At 34.0% G+C, this 16681-nt stretch overlaps 1 protein-coding gene and 1 pseudogene across 4 annotated transcripts in view; both read left to right on the top strand.

Annotated features, from left to right (window-relative positions):
* Tmem135 (transmembrane protein 135) overlaps positions 1-16681 on the top strand; it is a 246159-nt gene that overhangs the window by 102398 nt on the left and 127080 nt on the right. The window lies entirely within an intron of this gene.
* The window catches only part of LOC147827850 (serine/threonine-protein kinase D3 pseudogene), a 62015-nt pseudogene continuing 45334 nt past the window's right edge, over positions 1-16681 (top strand). The window contains exon 1 of the transcript XR_015451596.1: positions 1-16681. This exon is cut by the window's right edge and continues 26918 nt beyond it. The product of XR_015451596.1 is annotated as a serine/threonine-protein kinase D3 pseudogene (transcript).

Raw genomic sequence — 16681 nt, forward strand, 5'->3', positions numbered from 1 at the left:
TGAATATTTTGATGTAATTATCCGTTGCTGATGAGTCATTTGCAATTTTAAAAGTGTAAAATGTTCAGAATTGTATGGTGCTTTGTGTGATAGAGAAATACTTGGTGCAAATAAGATGAAATGTACCTAATGTACAAATCTATTTTAGTTCATAGTTTATGTAACCAAATCTTTGATTGAAAGTAACTTGCTGAATCTCTTAATCTTTGTGATTACCAATTGTTTTTACTGTTAAGAGAAAATCAAATTTATTAATAACAAGTCCTGTAAGTCAAGCGTGGTGGCACATGTGTGCAACCTCATTACTCTGGGAGTCTAAAGGATTCCATGTTCAAGCTCAGCCAAGGTAACTTAATAGCTTTGTGAGATCCTGTCTGAAAATTAAAAGGAAAGTAGGGCATTATACCTCATTGTGAAGGACTTGGGTTCAGCCCCCGGTAACTTATTTCTTTCTTTTTTTTTTGTACAGAATTAATATTTATTTCTTATGATAAAATCATGTGAAATACTAATTTTTCCAATTTTAGAGATAGGGAGAGAATTTTGTTTGCTTTGTATCGAGGCAGTGTTAAGATGTAGATTCTGTGGTTTTACTTTTTAAATGCTCTTGTATGTTCTTTAAAAAACTATCACCTTTGCAGTTCAATGTTAGTACTGGCCTGAGTAGCATTCTGTCCTTTTTTAAATTTATTCCTTCACTAAAACATAATGTATTTAGTTTGAGGTTGAATGTAATGTTATGGTGCTATGTTCTTTTTTTCTATTCTACTAACAAATACTTTAGAATAAACGATTTGCTACTTACTATTCTGAAATTAAGTTGTTACTTAATGCAAAATTTGTAATTCAGTAACCTTAATATTTTGACTGTCTAAGGAGTGAAGTGGAAGTGTATTACTGTATGTTTGTATATTTGATTGGTTTATAATATTTGCTCTTTTAAATACACATATGTGCTGGCATTTAAAAAGTAATACACCATTAAATATTTAATTTTATATTGGCAAATTACTGTTACAATTTTAAACATATGTTTCTTCTGTAAAGTTGATTCTTTAGTATTTTCAACAAATTGAAGCATGTTGTGCTATGTTGAGGAAAGAAAATTTTACCAATAATAAGGTCAGAAATATTTATCTGCCTTGAAGGTCTGAAAATGAATTTCAGGTCTTATGAATTACTATATATTCATGGGTACAATGAAGTTTTGAACATTATCTTCTGTTATCAGAAGGTTGGGGAAACATGTAGCACAGCTTGATATGTAGAATCATTTGAACTTATCATTAATATTGTATAAGTCCTTATTTTCCTTAATGGGGAGGAAATGTTTAATGTACAGACTTTTGATCCATTTCTTTCCTACTTATTTGGTGCTTCTCTATGTGTTCAACCTAGTTAACAGTTACTATATTTACAGTGGGCAAAGTGTTTAAGTATTCTCTTACCTTCAGTTTCTAAAATAACTAACACCATCCCCCATATTCTAAGAACTCTGAAAGTGGAATGTGTCATCTAAATCAGTGGTACTCATACTCATCATCTGCTGTTTTTTATATCAGCACCTCTTAAATTGGGAGATTTCCTATATGTCTATGATATTTTAGGGTTGATAAAATATTTCACAGTTTAGGAAGAGTAGGATGACGTGTAATGAGCATTTGTAAATAGGCCGTTAATTAGTTTTAACTTTAATAATTTGACTTTGGGAAGTATAAAGTTGAGACTTGAATACACACACAAGTTGTATAGGTTTACACACACACTCAGATGGCATAGAGTTTGGGGATGGTGGGCTAAGTTCTATAGAAATAGGTGAAATGATTATTGCCTTCAGAGGATCATATTTTTTGGTGGTCGAAAAAATAGCATCAGTATATTAACTGAGCAAGAATAATCTAGGAGTAAGTGAATGTATTTAGTTTGAGTCTGGAACTAACTAGCATTCAGATTCCACTTGACATGTGCTGAATTTAAACTCTGTTTTAGCATCAGAGAAATAGTGGAGAATCTATGTGGGAGTAGGACATTAGAAAAATGTATAATTTAATATATTATTTAAAAGAGAAACTGACATCACCTTTGGTAAATTTCTGATATGCCAAGGGAGGAGAGTAGTATAAGGAGTTTGTCCTTAGATTTGTACTGTGCTAACTGTACTGAAAAATATTTTGTTAAGTAGAGATTAATAGATCATGTCATAATAATTTCAGGTGGGAGGAATAAAGATCGGTATATTCAAATTACAAATATCAGTCTTTGATATTTGTATCAAAATATGCTATATAGATGCATACCTCCATGACTAACCCAAACAGTCCTAGAAATGTGCCCTTCCAATCTCTAGGGTGAGTCCCAAATCCAATCAAATTGATGTTTCATGCTCCACATATACCACAAAAGTCTCTGTACAAAACATTTGTGGAAGAAATTAAAAAGGACATAGAAAAATAGACATCTCTCCATCATTTGGAAGAATCAACATTGTAACTGATTGTTACTAGCCAAAGTAATGTATGGTTTCAATGTAATTACTATCAAAATATCAACAACATTTTTTTCAGTAAATTAGAAAATCATAAAATTTGGATGGAACTGCAAAAATGCCTGAATAATCAAAGTAATTTTTAGTGGACAGAACAAAGCAGGAGACTTGACACTACTGAAACTTAAAAATACTGCAAAGCCATAATCATCAAAACAGCATGGTATAAACGCAAAAATTGACATACAGATTAATGGAAAAGAATATAGAACCTAGATAAAAGCCCTTATGTCCATAGCCAACTGATATTTTTTATAAGAATACTAAAGACATACAGTGGAGAAAGGAAAATATTTTCAATAAATATTCCTGGATAATTGGACACACATATGCAGAAAAATGAAGGTAGACTTCTATCTCCTTGGTATTTACAAAACTTAACATGGATTAAGAACTAAAATGTAGGACCTGAAACAACTAGCATAAAACATAGGAGAAAAGTTTCAGGACATTGGAATGGACAGGAATTCTTTTTGTATAAGACTCCAAAAGCACAGGAAACAAAAGCAAAAATAGAAAAGTGGGATTACGTCACACTTAACTACTCCTTCACAACAAAGGAAATGATCATCACAGTGAAGAGACAGTCTACAGCATAGATAAAAATATTTGTAAACTATATATCCAGAATATATAAGGAATGCCAACATTTAGTAGTAAATAAGGAAAGTATAAAACTTGATTAATAAATGGGTATTAGACCTAAAGAGTTATTTAACAAAAGTCCCAGAAATGACCAGCAATGTCATGAAAAAAAATGCTTAGAATTGCTACTATAAGGTATGGAGATCAAAAGCACAGTGACTTATCACCCACTGTAGTAACAATGTCTGTTTTCACAAAGACAGATGATAACAAGTATGTTAAGGATGTGGAGAAAAGAGAACCCTTGCCTAATATCAGTGGAAATGGTAAATAGCCATTATGGAAAACATTGTGGAAGTTCCCAAAAAATCAAAAATACAACTATCATGTGATCTAGCAATCTCACTCCTGGGTATGTATCCAAAGGGAATGATCTAAAGGAAATGAAATCCCTCTTTTAAAGAGACATCTGCACTCTATATTCTTTGCAGCATCATTCACAATAGCCGAAAAATGGAAACAACCAAAGTGGTATGCATTACATGAATGGATAAAGAAAATGTGCTATATGTACCCAGAAGAATACTATTCGCCCAAGTACTGTTTTTCACCTGGGAAGATTTTACCTTGAGAGAAAAAGAACTTTGTTTTCTGAAGTGAAGAGTGAGAGACAAGAACAGACTTAAAAGAAAATAGATGAAGATACTAGTAAAAAGCAATGTCAATCATTATTCTCATGAAGATAACTCAATGATGTGAAATCCTTTGCAGATCCATGATTTTGGTCCTAAGACAACTCTTTTTTTTCCTCCCCTTCCCTTGCCCTCCCTTCACCCCCTCACCCTTCCCTATTTGAAAAGACTTTGTTTCCATTTTTTTCCTTTTCTCATATTTTTTCTTTTCCCTGTTTTCCTTTCCCCTACCCCTCCCACTTTCCCTGCTCCTTTAGACCTTTTCTTCCTGTTACACAATATCAATTATACATTTTTTTTTCCTGTTTTGGTACCAGGGATCGAACTCAGGACCTTGTGCTTTCGAGGCAGGCGCCGGAACCACTGAGCTAAATTCCCAGCCCCAATTATACATTTTTAAAATTACAATATCAAGATCTAGGAGACATTACCACAGATTTTTACAGAATTTATAAGGATATAGAAAGCATATTACAAAAATCTTTTTTGAAATAAATTTGACAACTTATAAGAAGTACCTTGGAAGACAAATTAATGAAACTAACTCTGGAGGAAATATAAAATTTGAATAGCACCTATCAAAGAAAGTATATTCCTAGCTTGAAAACCTACCTATATGACAACAGCATAAACACTTTAACTGATAAATTATATCAAACAATTAAAGCAGAAAAAAGAAGGAACACTTCTCCCCTCATTTTAGGAACTCAACATTGTGCTAATCCTAAAACTGGATAAAGGTAATAGAAGAAAAAAGTATGAACATAGATAGAAATTTGTATAACAAAACGAACTATTAGAAGTCAGATCTGGCAGGATGTAGAAAGTGGTTTTGTTATAGGGATGGCAGTGTTGGTTTAGCATTGGACGATCCACCCCCAAAAGTCATCATTTTAACAGAGGAAAGGAAAAAGCCACATGATCCTGTCACTAGTTGGAGAAAAAGTATTGGACTAAATTCCACAGCTGTTCATGATAAAAACTATCAAGAGACTAGAAGTAGAACAGAACCTTCTCAACAGATTAAAGACATATACTCCATACTTCCAGCGAGAACGCCTTATATGAATGAAGAAGATACAACGCTTTCTCCTTAAGATGGGGAACAAGGGCAGATATGCTTACTCTTTATCTGTCCATTAAACTTTGAAACCTAGGCCTCACCAAAATAGTCTGGCAATAAAATGACACAATTAGGATAGGATTGGCAAGGTAGAAGCAAAATCTTTATATGTAGATGAAATGATCATCTACAGAGAAAATACTAAGATATCTCTAGGAGCCCCTAGAACTTGTATTTGAATTTAGCAGGATTAGAAAACACAAGGTATATATAAAAATTCAGGTCTATGTATGCTTGCTATAAATGAAGAATTGGATATTGAAATTTAAAAGTTATGTAGGAGTACAAAGGACCTAGAAAAGTTTAAAAAAAACAAACAGTGTTGGAAGACGTTTAGTACCTAATTTTAAGACTTCTTCTAAAGCTACAGTAATGAAGGCAGTGTTAGTGTAAGGAAAGACATATTGATCATTGGAATAAAACAGAGAATCTAGAAATAGAACCACACATATATGGCCCACTGAGTTTTGAAAGATTATTAAACATTAACATTTTATAGAATATAAACTCAATTCAAGAGCAGAAGAAAAGATAGTGTTTTCAGCAAACAGCACTGGAACACCTGGTATCCATATGTAAAAAATTAACGTCAACCCTTTATTTCCATATATGAAAATAACTCGAAGGGGTCTATGAACCTAAATATGAAAGCCTAAAAGTATAAAACTTTAAGAAGAAATTATAAGGGAAAATGTTTATGAATTCAGGGTAGGCAAGACCTACCTAGGATACAAAAGACATGATGTATAAAAGAAAAAAATTGATAAATGAGATTCCATCAAAATTTAGAACTTTAAATGACATCATTAAAATGAAAAGCAGTCCTTAAACAGAGCATATTTCCAATGCAAATAACCTATGACCAGAATATATAAAGAACTCTTACGGCTCATTAATAGACAACCCAATTAAAAGTAGACAAAGGAAGATGATAAATAGCCAGCATAGCACAAGGAAAGGTGTGCAACTCTAGAATCAGAAAAATACTAATCAGTACAATAACAAGATTGACTTATACACTCATTAGGGAGATGAAGTTAAAAGTTTTAAAAGCCTTGTCATGACTTTTTCTTTTTGTTGGATTCTCGCCCTTTGCGTTTAATTTGTCACGCCCAATGGATTCATTCTGCTGGGTTTCCTGGGGTTGTGATCCTCATTGTCTTTTCCTAGGGTATTGTCTAAAATTTTTTGGAGTGCTGGTTTGATATTCATGAAGTTGCTGAGGTGCTCTTTATCATGAAAGTATCTTATTTCTCCATCAATTTTGAAAGATAGTTTTGCAGGGTACATCAATCTGGGTTGGAGTCTGTTTTCCTTTAGGGCATGAAATACATCACTCCAAGCTCTTCTTGCTTTGAGGGTTTGCATTGAGAAGTCTGCTATGATTCTGATAGGCTTTTCTTTGTATGTGATTTGTTTCTTTTCTCTCACTGCTTGTAGAATTTTGTTCTTCTGTTGGATTTCTGGAATCCTAACTATTGTATGCCTATGTGCAGATTTTTTTTGATCAAGGCTAGTTGCATACCTATATGCCTCACTTATCTGTATGTCAAATTCTTTTCCCCTGCTTGGGAAGTTTTCTGCCATCACTTCTGTGAACAGTTTTTTTAATGTCATCTGCACTCTCTCCTGTTTCTTCATTGACTCCAATCAGTCTTATGTTATTCTTCTTTGCATCGTCTAGCAGCTGCTGGATTGATTTCTCGTGTTCCTTTACAATTTTAAAGCAATTTTTCTTTTCCTGCTCACTAATTGCAATCTTTTCTTCTATATCTGAAATTCTATCCTCACATTGGTTCATTCTGCTTTGCAGACTTTTGATGGAGTTTTTAATCTCCTGGAAATCTGTTTGTATCTGTTTTATGGATTCCATTTGTTTCCTATGTTTGGATTCCATCATGTTCCTCAGATCCTCTATTTTTTTTATGTGTCCTCTCTAGATTTATTAATCATGTCTTGCACCATGAGCACAATCTTTGCTGTTATCTGAGTAATTATTTCTGATTTCATTTTTCCCAGATCCTCTTTTGTTGCCAGTTCAGAGAGTCCAGGTGGTTGAGTATCAGATTGTTCCATCTCGTTTCCCTTTGGGGTTGCTGTAGGTGATCCGGAAGTCTGTTTTTGAGACTTGTTTCCGTGTCTTCTCATTTCCACGTGGGGGGGTGTTGCTTCTGGTGCCTGCGTGGCTCATTCTCTGCCCTAGGAGCTTAGGATGGCTGTGGGGGAGCTTCCTTCTTGGTGCTGGGACCGGCTCACCTTCTCTGCCTTAGGAGCTTGGGATGGTGGCGGTGGTGCTTCCTTCCAGGTGCTGGGACCGGGTCACCTTCTCTGCCCTATGAGGTCGGGCTTTTATTGGTATTCTTGTTGTCCTGGCTTGCACTGTTCCTCAGTGGCCCATCTCCACCAAACAGCAGAGTGCTTTTCAAGGCCAACCTGCCCACCAGTGCTTTTTCACGCCGTACTTTCTGCTTTCACCACTGCAAGCTGACTCCCCTCCTCGCTCTTATGATTTTCTCTCTGCTCCCATCCCCCTCGACTGTTGGCATATTTATTGGAAATGCTAGGTTTGTGTATGTGCCTGCATGGGGCCCTGCAGATCTATCCTTCTTTAGAGATAAAGACTCTTCCCACTTCTAAAAGGAAAATTCTTTATACTAATGAAGTTTAGTATACTTGAGCAAAACAAATACAACTTTCAAATTGAGCAGCTCCAAGATCCAGAGCAGGATGGACAAGACTCTTTTTTGATGGGACTCATTAAGAGAAGTAGGACCTTTTGTTCATTCAAAGCACAGTGACAGAATTTGTAATCTTTGGCATGAATGGCTTAATGCAGGAAATAAGCTTTCATCTAAATCCAAAAGTGCAGTCATTTTTGTGCTGCTTTAATTCTGAAAACCTCTTCAGAACCATTTACAAAGAATTGACAGCTATTTTTAAAGATTAAAGAAAGGCAGATGTCTGCAAATAATTCCCTTCCATCAGCCCAGAAGTCTGTATTACCTGGAACAAGTCCTGCTGTGCTTGCAACTCCTTCTCCGTGTTCAAGTCCTAAAACCAGATTCTCTGTCCGACTCTCTAATGGCAGCTGCAGTGCACCATGTCTCACCAACTCCAGAGGCTCTGTGCACACAGTTTCATTTCTACTGCAGATTGGCCTCTCAGGGGAGAGTGTTACCATTGAAGCCCAAGAACTGTCTTTATCTGCTGTCAAGGATCTTGTGTGTTCCAGTGTTTATCAAAAGTTTCCAGAGTGTGGATTCTTTGGCATGTATGACAAAATTCCTCTCTTTCGCCATGACATGAACTCTGAAAATATTTTGCAGCTGATTACCTCAGCAGATGAAATACATGAAGGAGAGCTAGTAGAAGTTGTTCTCTTGGGGATTGGTACGTCAGGGGCTAAAATGTGAAGGCTTTTGACTAAATTATCATAAAAGATGTGCCTTCAAGATTCCACATTACTAGCAGAATAAGAAAGAGACTTCTGTCAAATGTATCTACCAGGACCTGGCCTCTCAGTTCCAAGACCTCTCCAGCCTGAATGCGTACCCCTGCTCAGTGAAGAGTCACATATCCACCAAGAACCAAGCAAGAGAATTCCATCTTGGAGTGGTTGCCCAATCTGGATGGAAAAGATGGTAATGTGCAGAGTAAAAGTTGCACACATGTTTGCTGTTCACTCTTATGTCCATCCCACAATATGTCAGTACTGCAAGCAGCTACTGAAAGGTCTTTTTCACCAAGGAATGCAGTGCAAAGATTGCAAATTCAATTACCATAAACGCTGTGCATCAAAAGTACCAAGAGACTGCCTTGGGGAGGTTATTTTCAATGGAGAACCTTCCAATATGGCAACAGATACAGATATACCAGTGAACATTGATAATAATGACATGAACACTGACGGTAGTCGTAGTTTACATGACACAGAAGAGCCATCTCCTCCAGAAGATAAAATATTCTTCCTGGATCCATCTGTTCCCGATGTGGAAGAGATGAAGAAGCTGTTAAAACCATCAGTCCATCAACATACAATAACATTCCACTAATTAGGGTTGTATAGTCTGTCAAGCATACAAAGAGGAAGAGCAACACAATGGTGAAGGAAGGATGGGTGGTCCATTACACCAGCAGAGATAATCTGAGAAGGAGGCATTATTGGAGACTTGACAGCAAATATGTAACATTATTTCAGAATGAATCTGGATTAAAGTATTATAAGGAAATTCCACTTTCAGAAATTCTACAAGTATCTAGCCACAAGATTTCTGGAATGTTTGTAAATTATTTAATTTTAAGCAGTCTAGGGGAGTGGATTAGAGATAGACATGAAACAACTTATAAGAGTTGAACTATATAATCAATATACCAAACTAAACAGTGATTAAGAACTTTTTACATATCAGCTCCAGCATTGAACTATTTTAAAAATATTTACTAATACAGGTTGAATATCCCTTGTATGAAGTGCTTGGGACCAGAAGTGTTTCAGATTTCAGTGTTTTTTAGATTTTGGAATATTTACATATATCTGTAACTGAAATGCTCGAAAATCCAAAACTTTTTTGAAAGTGGTGGTGTTTTCAGATTTTCACATTAGGGATGCTTAATCTTTAAGATCTAGGACCATCCACTTACAAGAAGTATAGTGGCCTTTTGTTTGTTTATTCCTCAGTAATCAGTATGAACCTGTTTGTTTTTGTTTTTTCCTACTCTACTATAAGTAAAAGAAAAAATGTAGAGTCAGATTAGCTCTGTTGACCTGAGCAGATGTGACTCTTTAGTTTCTCGATATATGAAATGAAGATCATAATTCTTGCCTCCACTTTCCTGAAAGTGTGGTCATAGAGATTAGATATGTATGAATATATTTAGTAATAGTATTTAATAATAGTAAAAGTATAGAAGTGTTCATTTGTCCACTGAATTTGGGAGAGCAAAGGAAAAGTATGTTCTTATATGTGAATAGACTAAGAAGGCCTTCAGAGATCTTTGAAGCTATTCATCTACGACTAAAAATATCCTTAAGAGAATAATATATTACCCAATCCTTCTGTTCTAAGTTCTTTAATATGTTTTAATTTATCCTCACAGTAGTCACTTTGGAAATACATTATGAATCTTAGAGATAAGGAAATTGAGGGACAGGAGATTTGTTGTCAAAGTTCACAGTTAGTATGAACCCTTATGGCCATTATGCTACATTATAGATCTATATCTCTAGGAGACACTGCACAATTTCAATTTGTCTTCACATAGCAGTTGCAAAGATTTAACCAAATTAATTTTGAGAATCCTTTTTATAAATGGATTTTCCCTGTGATGGACGATGACTTCTCCAAATTCCTCCAAAGTCTTTATCAACATGCACAAAAATGGAGTAGTTTTGAGACACTAGGCAACCTACTCTAGTTTCACTGCATATGGTGAAAATTAACTGGAATTATGTTCATTTGCTATACTTATATAATCAAACTTTACAAGCCATGAAATTAGTTGCACTTTTTGTTGAATGCCTAAGAAATTTTTTTTTTAATTTTGTAAAGGCACTGTAAGATAATTTGGAGTTGAGTAATTACTCCAGATAAGAAAATGTCTTGAAGTCAAATTGTGTTTGTATAAGAAATAATTGTTCGCTAGAAACATTTGATAATGTACAAAGTCATCTATAATGACACTGTTCAGTATGTTTTTATATTTTTTGTTACATGCCACTTTTTGTAAATATTCTCAAAAAGCTTGATAATAAAATGTATTTCTGTATCACCCCAAAAAAACTCTATAGGTTTATATTTCTAAGTACTGTATAACTACTAGTGCTGTGTTATTTTACAATCATAAAGTTTATGAAACAATGGTAAGTATTTATGATATCACAGTTTTTCATGACTTAAGAAATATTTGATGAATATGAAATTTACTTATTTAACATTTCCTCTTAATAAGCATTACTTGGTTATTAACATTCGCAACAATTTTCATAATTGTTGAAATTATGTGAAAATTATATTTAATTTTATTATATGTATTTTCTATGTTAGGGAGAATGAATGGAGGTCTTTTGGCTATTTATAACAGTGTGTAAGTTGATATTTGCATAATGTACATTATGCATTATCTTTTTACACTGTTCATTGTAATATTCTTGATACTTTTGAATTATTATTTCCTTCTTGTGTCAGTCATGATATTTAGATTGGCATATACTACCTTTGCCAGTATCTTAGTAATATAATACATGGGCTAGGCCGGGGATTTAGCTCAGTGGTTTCGCCGCCTGCTGTGCAAGCGCAAGGACCCAAGTTCGATCCCTGGAACCAAAAAAACAAAACAAAACAAAAAATATGGGCTATATGTCCCTTTAAATATTTGCTGTGTCCTACTCAGATTCTCCTGATTGTGTTTCTGTTTCTTTACATACAATAAATATCTTATAGGAAGGACAATAATAGGAAAAAACTGACAAGTAAAAACAAACACAGTAATCCTGTTAGCAAACCAGGGTAAAGTTACAACATGATGAAACTTAATTCTTCTAATAATTGCAAGTCTTAGCTGTGCAAAAGTCAAAATGAGATTGGTGAAACATTGACCTCCCAGAAGTGCAGTCTATGAGTCCTGATAAGAAAATTTGATGGTCACTTCTACAGCAAGATCTTTGATTTGTTTATTACTTTAGATGATTTTAAATGATTTTTTATTCATTAAGTTTATTGTATTTTAATAGGAAGAAAACATCAAGCTTCCTTATCTATGTCCATTGACATTGAAATATGATCTTGATTAGTTTTCTCCCATAATGCCATATCACCTAAGGAAAGGAAAAAAATAAAAACAGTGCTGAGCATTCTGTGTTCCCAAATTACTTTTTAAAGTCTATTTTCTTTTGAGGATAATTTCTCAATTGTGTTGGATCTTTTTTGATGAGCTATACAATTATTAGAATTTAGTCCACAAGGGCATAATGCTTTGAAGCAGCAGCTCCTATAAAGCTGTAAGCAAAAACATATGAGGGAAATAAATAGCATCTAGAGGAGAAAAGAATAAAGTATGAAAAAGGATCTTGAGTGAAAGGAAGGAGAAATGTTAAGGGGTAGGGAGTATTTATAACATGCAAAATATATGCAAAGAAGTTCCAGACCTATCTCTAATAATGTAGTGGGAAGAAATAAGTTTTGATCATAGAACAGAAAGTTTGAGATAACCGAAGCCACTGGTCATCCCTTCAAAATAGGCTTCAAGGAGGTTAAAAGAGATTTCTGTCTTGCTCATGAAAAAACTATTTCTGAAAGCTGTTAATTTAGATGGTATAGAAATTGGTCTAAGGAATATTTTTTTTAGTCTCCCAATTTTGTGAATCAAAATGTTATATTTTGGCAGGTGCTTAAAATATTTAAAATTTTTACGCTCCAGCTAAGAAACTTACAGTTCATGCAAGAATTACCATATAACATCGAACTTGAGAAATTATATTTTATTCTTGCAGGAACATTTTATGTTTGTCATTAAATCTGCTTTAAATAGCTCATCCTGTTATATGGTGTAACATTTTTTACATACTTTTCATGAACTGTTTATTTAGCAAACTTTGGTGATGAGAAAGTCAAGTACCAAAGTGAGATTTTTAAAAATTTCAGATCACAATGTTTAAGTTTGGTGGTCTTGTCTGTACCAACTCTGTGTGTTACTTTCTATACTGAGTTAATTATTTTTTTTTTATTACTATCGTTTTTGAGATGGAGCGTTGCTATGTTGCACTGGCTACCTTCAAACTGCCAAGTTTAAGTAATTCACCTGACAGCCTTCAAAGTGGCTGGGAGTACAGTATTGTCAGCCACTGTGCCTGGCTTTATCTTCGAAATACCCTTATTTGCTTCATAATAATAACTCTGCTTTTGATTTAAATATAAAAATAAATATACTACAGTTTTGCCCTTAAATAAGTCAAACAATATCTGGACAGTATCTGTCTAACTATGGAACAATGTAAGCTTTATTTGTCAAAAATTGGAAGGGTTTTTAAGCATCAGTTTTTTTTGGTCCTAATAAGAGTTTTAGGCCAGGAAAGTAATTTTTTCTGCATTGTTTAAGGGCAGTTTCTCTTATAGCAAATGTTTAGTAAACTTAAATTTTTATATATTGGTTATTTAGCTTAATGTGGTTGTATGCATTGGAAAATACAGGTTCTGTTTTAAAATTTAGGTCTTTGGATGTATAGAGAATATTTCTTTGTACAAACGTTAACAAAAGAATTTGTATATAACATTATTGTGAGTTCAGCAAGTAATTTAAACCTTTTTTGTCAGATATACTTCCTTAGCAAATGTTTTTGTGATCCATTTGTATCAGTTTTTCCTTTTCACAACAAAATAGTACTCCATTATTCCATTATAAGGACAACATTTTGTTTATTCATTAAGCAGTTAATGGATATTTGTATTGTATCCAGTTTTCAGGTATTATGAAAAATGCTGCTATAATCATTTGCATAGAAATCTTTATGTTGATGTTTTTATTTCTCTTAGCTTGATATCTAAGAGTAGAATTGCTAGGTCATATAAATAACTTTTATGGAAAAAAAGTTGCTGTACCATTTTATGTTCCCATTTGAAATATATGAGGAGTCAAGGTTGTCAGTGTTCTTGCTAACATTTGGTATTATTAGACATTTTTATTATTACCATTCTAGAAAGAATAGTGGTATCTAATTGTGGTTATAATTTGCATTTTCCTAGTGACCAGTGATGTTTTGCCTTTTTTCGTTGAGCTTGTCATTTGCAAATGTTTTGTGAAATGTCTATTAAATTTAATTCATTTTTTAAATAGGTTCACTGTCTTGAGTTGTAGGAGGTATCTCTTTATTTTTAAGATCCATTTTAAAAATTAGATACAGAATTTAAAAGTATTTTCCCTCAGTTTATGGCCTATTTATCCATTTGCTGAATCATATTTTTTTAAGAGAAAATGTTCTAAATTTTGGTGAAAGTTCTCTATAATTTTTTCATGGTCTGTATTTTTGATATCTTATCCAAGAAATTTTTGCTTAGTCCAAATTTACAGTTTTCAATCCTATGTTTTCTTCTAAAAGTTTTATAGTATTTGGTTTTCATTTCATTTTATATGATACATTTTGAGATTAATTTTGAATGAGTGAGACAAAAGTCCAAGTTTGTTATCATCATCATTTTTATTTGCATATGGATATTCAGTTGTACCAAACAGCATTTGTTTTGTTTTTTGTTTTTTGTTTCTCAGTGGCATTTGTTGAAAATCTGCCCATTGCCCATTGAATTCCTTTGGCACCCTTCTCAAAAATCTATTGGCCATAAATATCAGGTTTCATTTCTGGAATTTTTGTGGCTTTGATTCTGTTAAGATAAATCAGGGTTTATCCATGTCTCCCATAGATTACAACTAGAAGTCCTAAACAGACTACAAAAAGCAACTATTTGAGGTCCCTGAAGAGTACATAATAGTAAGAGGATTAGGAGGGAGATCAAAACTGGAGGTGCAACTGATACTGTAGAGTTTCCTATTGGCAATCCCCAGCCTGAAGCCTGCCTTTATCTCCCAGTTTGGACTCCAGGGCGTTCCCCATTCTTTGTCTGCACAATGGATCCAGGGAGAAAAATCTCCAAGAGAAATCCTCTTTTTCTGTTTATGGTCAGAGGACTGGAAAGAATGGCCTGTGCATAAAGAAGATGATGTGGACGATCACTGTTTCTGATTTGGTTTTTGTTTCACTCTTCTAGTGGGGCCCCAGAGAAACTCTGATCATGAGGCTGTCCTGAAGTGGTGGTGGTTGCAGTTCAGAAATCCAAAACTCTGAAAGATAATCTTTTCTTTGATCAGAGAAACTGAATAAAGGGATTCCTATAGTTCAAAGAACATGAAGAGAAGATCTGTTATTTTTTGATCTTTTAAAAAAATTTTCTTGTCACTTCACCTCTTTGGCAGGTATAGTTGCAAGAAACATATGATAGGATGAAGATAAAAAAAAAAATGGCAGTATTGCAACCAGAAAATTGTGAAAAGGGCTTGGGAGATGAAGAGTATGGAAGAAATCACAGAATGGAAGGAGGTAGAAAAAGATGGCCTGTCTATATATAAAGTACCAGACTGTTCCATGAGCTAAGCACATGTTGAAATTATTCAAAGAAATAATAAAGCATTTGAAAACTGTCATCCGAGATTGGCCTTTAGGTGACACAGATGAGGAAAGACTGGGTAGCTCTGAAAAGACTTGGGAAAATGAGCTGGCATTGAAACCATAGCTTATGGAAGGTAGGTTTGCAGGTGTAGTTTGAACCTAACAGAGAGTTGTTCCTGCAACAATAGCTACAGCATCATTAACAAAACCAAGTTTGGTGTGGTAGTACACATTTGTAATCCCAGCACCCTGGGAAACTGAAGCAGGATGATCACAGGTTTGTGCTCATCTTAGGCAACTTAGCCGCTGTGGGACCCTGTCTCAAAATTCAAAAACAAAAACAAAAAAAAGGCTGAACTGGGTATCTTCCCTAGGATTGCCAAACAAAAAATGTCATCCTTGAGATGACCTAGATGTTAAATTATAAGATAAGGAGGGTTCTTACAGCAGCAGTTGCACCTCTGCACCATTAGGTGAGGAGTAACACTTGAAAAATTACTGGAAATCCTCAGAAAAGAAACAGAATGTATAAAAAGAACCACATTGAAATTTTATAATAGAAACTTTAAATTATTCAAACATTAATAGTAAATATTAAAATAACTAAAAATTTACAAGATAAATTCAATATTAGAGTAGAGATTAATGAGGTTGAAAGAGTCTGAAGAAATATAAATAGGAGTCGTATAAAATAAACAGAGAAGAAAGGACTGAATGAAGTGATCATAGCCTAGGAATCTATGGGCTAATAGAAAAGGTCCAACTTGAGACCCAAAGAAGAAGACAAAATGATCAGTGCAGAAAAAAATATTTGAAGAAATACTGGTTGCTAAATTCCAATTTTGGTGAAAGATATACATTTTCAGATTCATAAAGCTCAGGAACTTCAAAATGTATGCTTGCTTCCTCCCTCCCTCCCCTCTCCCCTGACTCTTTCTACCCCTCTCTCCCTCCCTCCTGATTTCATTCATAATTCAAATTTCATTCAAATTCAAAAATTTGTATAATTTTTCCTGGGATGTAAAGATGTAAGGAGCACAATTAGGAAGACTAGTTCTCCAGTGTCTTTTGGGAGAAATGAATCATTGTACTCTCTATTTCCTACCTATCTCTCTTTTTTAATACAAGATCTTGATATATTGCCCAGGTTTCCCTTGAACTCCTGGACTTAAGCAATTCTCTCATCTAAACTTCTCCAGGAGCTGGGACTGCAGGTGCATGTCACTGATTCTATATTTTTATGTGATTCTACAGTGTTCTATTTCCTTTCGAATCAAGCTGGGATATTTTTGAAATATGTGCTGCAAGCCTTATTATTCTTCATAAAATGTAAGAATGTACTTGGGAAGCACTTGCCAAAAATAAAAATTCAAGACCATATATTTCCTATATAATGCTATGTATCATTTAAAAAGAAGTCTTTATTATCTTTTTGTGCAAATTTGCTTAGTAAGTTTACGTGTTTAAATGATTTTTATTTTCTATTAATAATAGGTCTGAATAGTACATATTATTTGTCCTACATGCCATTTGAAAAATTTGTGTAAATCAAGAGAAAAACCAAAGTGCTCTCTTGTTTGTGT

Source organism: Heterocephalus glaber, unplaced genomic scaffold, assembly GCF_053883595.1.
Source record: "Heterocephalus glaber isolate CG9 unplaced genomic scaffold, H.glaber_assembly_v1.0 deba00001429, whole genome shotgun sequence".
Taxonomy (NCBI): Eukaryota; Metazoa; Chordata; class Mammalia; order Rodentia; family Bathyergidae; genus Heterocephalus; species Heterocephalus glaber.